Here is a 6,000-nt window from a genome sequence, read left to right as displayed (position 1 = left end):
TGTACATCGAGGAAAGTATGTGGTAGATCTCAGGGCTCATAATTGTGTCAAATGAAATCAATCTAATTTATAGAGACCAAAATCACAGTCACATTGCCTCAGTGGGTTTAAAAATCTGTACGGTGAACGATATGTTCTGTTCTTAGACCCTCAACTTAAGTGATGAGCAATTTCACATGATAAAAAAGCCTTTAACGAGGGGAAAAAAAGATACAAGAAACCTCAGGAAAAGTCATAGAATAGTCAGAATACTCCACACCATTGTGTCAGATCGTTCATTTAGTTTCTTGGCAATTTCTTGCATGGGATAGCCTTTATTTCTAAGAAAAAGAATGGAAATATTTTTTTTTACTTTTTCAAACACTTTGTTAGGCTTTGTATTGCCTTTATTTGCCAAGACAGCTTGAAGAGTTGACAGGAAAGTCAGATCACAGAAGGGGAAACATGCAGCACAGGGGAAACAGGTCGGAATCAACCCCTCCATCAAATCTCTAATTGTGCATACTCTTATTTATTATGTTCTCTACTTTTAAATGTTCTTATAATTTCATGATACTGTGACATTTGTATTCTGTAAGGAGCATCTCTGATGTTTACCAGATTCCATTTGGGGATTAATGACAATAAAGAGACAGAGCATTGATGTTTTAATGATGAGCAAAAAACATTTTAATGTTGTTAATCACAAGAGAACAATTATAATCACTGTGTAATTTGTCAAAAGCAAAGTATGTTGCACGAAACACATGATTCAACAGTTAGATGGTTAAATTAACTGATTATTTTAATTAAAAGAAGCAGGATGAAAGTGTCCGCAGGAAAATGGTATTGTTCCTCCTCCCATACAGACATCTTTATCTGTTCAGAGGCGCTGCTGCAGGAGCTGCTGGAGAATGACAACAGAGACAAACAATGATACTTTATTCATTAAAACATGAAATTTAGTCTACTAATTACATTTCACCAAAAACTGAACATTAAAACCTTCATTAAGGGCGGATTCATGATAGGGCTCTTCTATTAGACTGAATTAGCTTTAGCTGGTGGATCTAACAAACTGACAAGTGTATTGATTGACTAGAAAAAGAAATAAATGTAAAAAGAGAACAGAATAATCTGTTTCAAATGATATTTTAGTAGCTAATTAGTTTGGTTTTTCACATAGGTGAAATTAATGACACTTAAATGTAACTCTTACTGATTGTCAGTGGAGCAACTCTCAGTAATTACTTTGGTACAATACACATTCAATGATTTGCATTGTACATCTATGGATAAATCAACTGGATCATACCTTTACTGTTCAGGACCCTGGTGACATCAACACCCCCAACCACTTGGTGCTCCAGGATGTCCTCCAGGATTTCCTCCTGGCATTCCTCCAGGCATTCCTCCTGGCATTCCTCCAGGCATTCCTCCAGGCATTCCCCCAGGCATTCCTCCAGGCATTCCCCCGGGCATTCCCCCAGGCATTCCTCCTGGCATTCCTCCTTGCCATGGCCCTCGGTATTGCCAAGGGTTTCCGTGTGTTCCTTGATATCCTAGTCAAACATAAGGGGGATCATTGTTTTCTCTTTTTCTTTGTAGAAACTTGAAAATTCAGTGAAGAACATTTGACAAAAAGGGTCAGGATGGAGTTTCAGTAACAGTGAAAACTGATGAAATAACAAAAGACAGTTACAAAAACAGCCTTTTTTACCGTAGTTGTTGACGTTATTGCCGTACATGGTTGAATTTCAGATCAGATCCAAACCCTGAAATGACAGATACAAACAACAGCCATATTCATATGAGAAAAATAAAAACACATCATCACACAAATGCAGATTCATGCAGTTGCATAACATAAAACCTACAATTAAACAAATTTCAGTTCCTTGTGGAAAAGACAGCATATTTGTTAATCATACAATCATGCCAAGAGATCTACTAGTGAACCTACTGAGTGCTGGAGTGCAGATCAACTGACACAGCGGTGAAGCAGCTCTGCTTTTATAGGAAGCCACGGGGCGAACAGGCAGTGGAGAAGGAAGTAATCACATCCTTTACTTCAGTAAAAGTACTAGTACAACTCTGTAAAAATATTCAGTTACAAGTCAGACTCCTGCAATTAACATGCATGAGAGTATAATCAGGAAAATGTACTTAAAGTATTAAAAGTACTACATGTGATATGATTGTTATTACTGACAGTACTAAAATTGTTATTATTACCATGTCATATATATCATATCTCTTCATTTATTTTTTGTTTGCTTTATTTACTTATTTATTATTATTATTATTATCATTATTATTATTATTATTATTTTTGTTTATTAATTAATTTTATTACATTTTTTTAACAATAATCATGACAATGACATTTGTATAATAAATTTAAGAGAGAGGGCGGGGCTGGACTGGAATGGTTGAAGGTGGGCGTGGGTGGGGGCTTTATGTCCGGTTCTCTTGGGGCAGGGCAGTACCTCGGTGGGGGCGGGTGGGGCTGGGTGGTTGGGTCCTACCTCACATCCCCTCTCTTTCAAAACAAATAGTCAAACAAAACAAACAAACAAACAACCCACTCCTCAGCGGGCAGACTTCCTCCCTAGGGTCTGGAAGTTGCCCAGACCAGGAATTGGCAAAGGAGTTTAGATTTGCAACGGGTCAGTAGCTACCTTTGGGTTTGGCAGCAGCCCAAGGTACAATCTAAACAAATAAATCAATAAATCAATAAACAAAAAGAACAGCAACAACAACAACAACAGATAAGACGATACAAAAAAGGGGGTGGGGGGGCCTTTTCACTACCGCCTCGCCTGTCTCCCGCTGGGGCTGCCAACTGGCCTACTGGGAGCCGGCTAAGGGCCCCCTCACTTGCCTTCCCGATACCCCGGTCCAACTTCGCCCGTCTCTGCAATATATAACCATCAACATAATATAATTTGTTTATTATAATCCCAACTTAACTTATCGATCTATTCTTCTTTTTTTTTTCTTTTTTTTTTCCTTCAGTTTCACTTTCCTTCTCTTCTCTTATTTATACTTTATTTATTTATTTTATTGTATCATCTATCTATACCTACATACGTTTATAATACCATAGTATCTGCCTCTCAGCCACTTGCAGGCATGCACACTCACTCACACACAGACACGCACACACACACACACACACACACACACACCTATATTACCTCTACACATATAATAACTTTTTGTCGTTTCGTTTTTTTTTTTTTTTTTTTTTTTTGTTGTTATCTGTACTGTATGTCCACTATCTGTATTCGTCGATCCTCGTGGTATGATGTACTTGTCCCCCATGTCACCTTGTCTTTCACCTAATTTCACCAATAAAAAAAAAAAAAAAAGAAAAGTACTACATGTGTTGTCCAACCAGTTGTGCAAAGCTGGATACATAAAGAATGACAAATGCTTGTCAAAATAGTTTTAATGGCAAATTAATTTTCGGACAGTCTATGCACCAAAACTGTTACTTGCCTTGGTTGTGTCTAAACACTTTTAAAACGTTACTCCTCAAGTACTACATGTGTTGTCCAACCAATTGTGTAAAAAATGTAAATATCTTACATTTGTTAAACTGGATAGATACAAAATGACAAATGATTATCAAAATACTTAAAATAGCCAATTCATTTTCTTACCACAGGTTTTATTTTCCTCGGTTGTGTCCAAACATTTCAAAACCTTATTCCTCTGCAAGCAAGCAAAAGTCTCTATTATTGTATAATGACACTGAGATTTCTAACTTTTATAGAATAACTTTTGATATAAAAGATCGATATGGACCACATTTATTTTTTTAAGTTAATTGAAAAACATCCAAAATACTTTTCGAATATTTCCTCAATTCTCTCAGCCTGTGATGATCACAATTGCTTTTGTCATACAACCAAAACATGCGAAAACTCAAACATATTCAGTTTACTTAAAGGTGCTATTGGTAAGAAAAGCATATTCACTACTTATACGCTTGAATATTAATACATTTAACAATTGGAGATATGAACATACGTGTCGGTGTCACCAACTTGAAGTTGTATCATTTACTGTTGTGAGTCTTGGCTCTGACTTGAACTCTGATGATCTTTCACAGTTTCTCAAGTCTATTTGCTGCCAGTGGGAGTATAGTGTTGGGAGTATGAATGTGTCGATACCTGTGTTGTAACACTCACAAAATGCAGAACCTTTTATTTCTTCTTCTTCTTGTTTGTATTTCTCAAACCATTAGTTTCTTACATATTTTCGCCATTAGTTAAGATATGTAAGAATTTATTCTAAAAAATCACTAAAATTCTAAACATAATGTGAATAACAGCTTCTAACATTCTGTTGCCGACGTATTGCTTTGCAAAGATATACTATATCACCAAAAGTATTCAATCACACATCCAAATAATTGAAATCAGGTGTTTCAATCACTTCCATGGCCAAAGGTGTATAAAAGCAAGCACCTAGGCATGCCGACTGTTTCTACAAACATTTGTGAAAGAATGGGTTGCTCTCAGGAGCTCAGTGAATTCGAGCGTGGTACTCTGATAGGATGCCACCTGTGCAACAAGTCCAATCGTGAAATTTCCTCGGTCATAAATATTCCACAGTCGCTGTATTATACCAAAGTGGAAGCGATTGGGAACGACTGCCACAAAAAATGACGGAGCGGGGTCAGCGGATGCTGAGGCGCATAGTGCGCAGAGGTCGCCAACTTTCTGCAGAGTCAATCGCTACAGACCTCCCAACTTCCTATGGCCTTCAGATTAGCTCAAGCACAGTGTGTAGAGAGCTTCATGGAATGAGTTCCCATGGCCGAGCAGCTGCATCCAAGCTATACATCAGCAAGTGCAATGCAAAGCGTTGGATGCAGTGGTTTAAAGCACGCCGCCACTGGACTCTAGAGCAGTGGAGATACGTTCTCTGGAGTGAAGAACCTCTCTTCTCCATCTGGCAATCTGATGGATGAGTCTGGGTTTGGCGGTTGCCAAGAGAACGGTACCAAGTGTAAAGTTTGGTGGAGGGGGGATTATGGTGTGGGGTTGTTTTTCAGGAGCTGGGCTTGGCCCCTAAGTTCCAGTGAAAGGAACTCTGAATGCTTCAGCATACCAAGAGATGTTGGACAATTCCATGCTCCCAACTTTATGGGAACAGTTTGGGGATGGCCCTTTCCTGTTCCAACATGACTGTGCACCAGTGCACAAAGCAAGGTCCATAAACACATGGATGAGAGAGTTTGGTGTGGATGAACTTGACCGTCCTGCACAGAGTCCTGACCTCAACCTGATAGAACACACTTGGGATAAATTAGAGCGGAGACTGAGAGCCAGGCCTTCCTGTCCAACATCAGTGTGTGACCTCACAAATGCACTTCTGGAAGAATAGTCAAAAATTCAATATAGTGTATATACTTAAGTGAGCATGCTAACCAGCTAGCCCCAAGAGATAAACACCAACACCACATCTCAAGTCTTCCATGACTTTATTCAAGTCCTTCAGGAGTCAAGTCTGTGTAAAGTGAGGTCTCGAGTCAAGTATTTACAGTCAACTTTCAATTGGGAGTCTATCATCTTCAAACATTTCTTAGGACCAGACCTTTAACTCCACTTCAAACATTCAGGTGTTTAAGAGACAGAATTAGTGGACAATGGAATAAAAGCCTGGAGCTTTGTTCAGTTGGCTCAGGGTGCTGATGAACAATGTTACACTCTGCCAACTCTGTCACTCTGATAAAGGTTAAAACATCATGGGACATCGATGATTTTTTGATTTTTCTAAATAAAAAAATTGCTTAAGCAAAAAACAATTATATACACTTATTGAAGAAACATCCACTAAGAATTATAGAATATACATTTTTCTAGGTGTAAATATTTAGGAAGGAGTTTAAAATTTAAGACTTGGTTTGAAATTCTTTTACACATTTTATAAAACTTATAAAACACATTAACTTGGAGAGTAGCAGATTATCATACGAGTTTTAAGGAGCCTTCCTGAAGTGCCTCA

The 6,000-nt window shown here is 38.1% G+C and overlaps 1 long non-coding RNA gene across 1 annotated transcript; it reads right to left on the bottom strand.

Annotated features, from left to right (window-relative positions):
- Positions 1-645: 645 nt before the first annotated feature.
- Positions 646-1,979, bottom strand: LOC115587887 (uncharacterized). Its single transcript, XR_003985215.1, has 4 exons — positions 1,943-1,979; positions 1,700-1,754; positions 1,295-1,541; positions 646-886 (listed from the first exon to the last, which is right to left on the bottom strand). It is a non-coding gene; the product is annotated as an uncharacterized LOC115587887 (long non-coding RNA).
- Positions 1,980-6,000: the final 4,021 nt, after the last annotated feature.

The sequence above is a fragment of the Sparus aurata genome, chromosome 9 (assembly GCF_900880675.1).
Source record: "Sparus aurata chromosome 9, fSpaAur1.1, whole genome shotgun sequence".
NCBI lineage: Eukaryota > Metazoa > Chordata > Actinopteri > Spariformes > Sparidae > Sparus > Sparus aurata.
The sequence above is the reverse complement of the archived record's forward strand: the minus strand, read 5'-3'. Positions and strand labels throughout refer to the sequence as shown.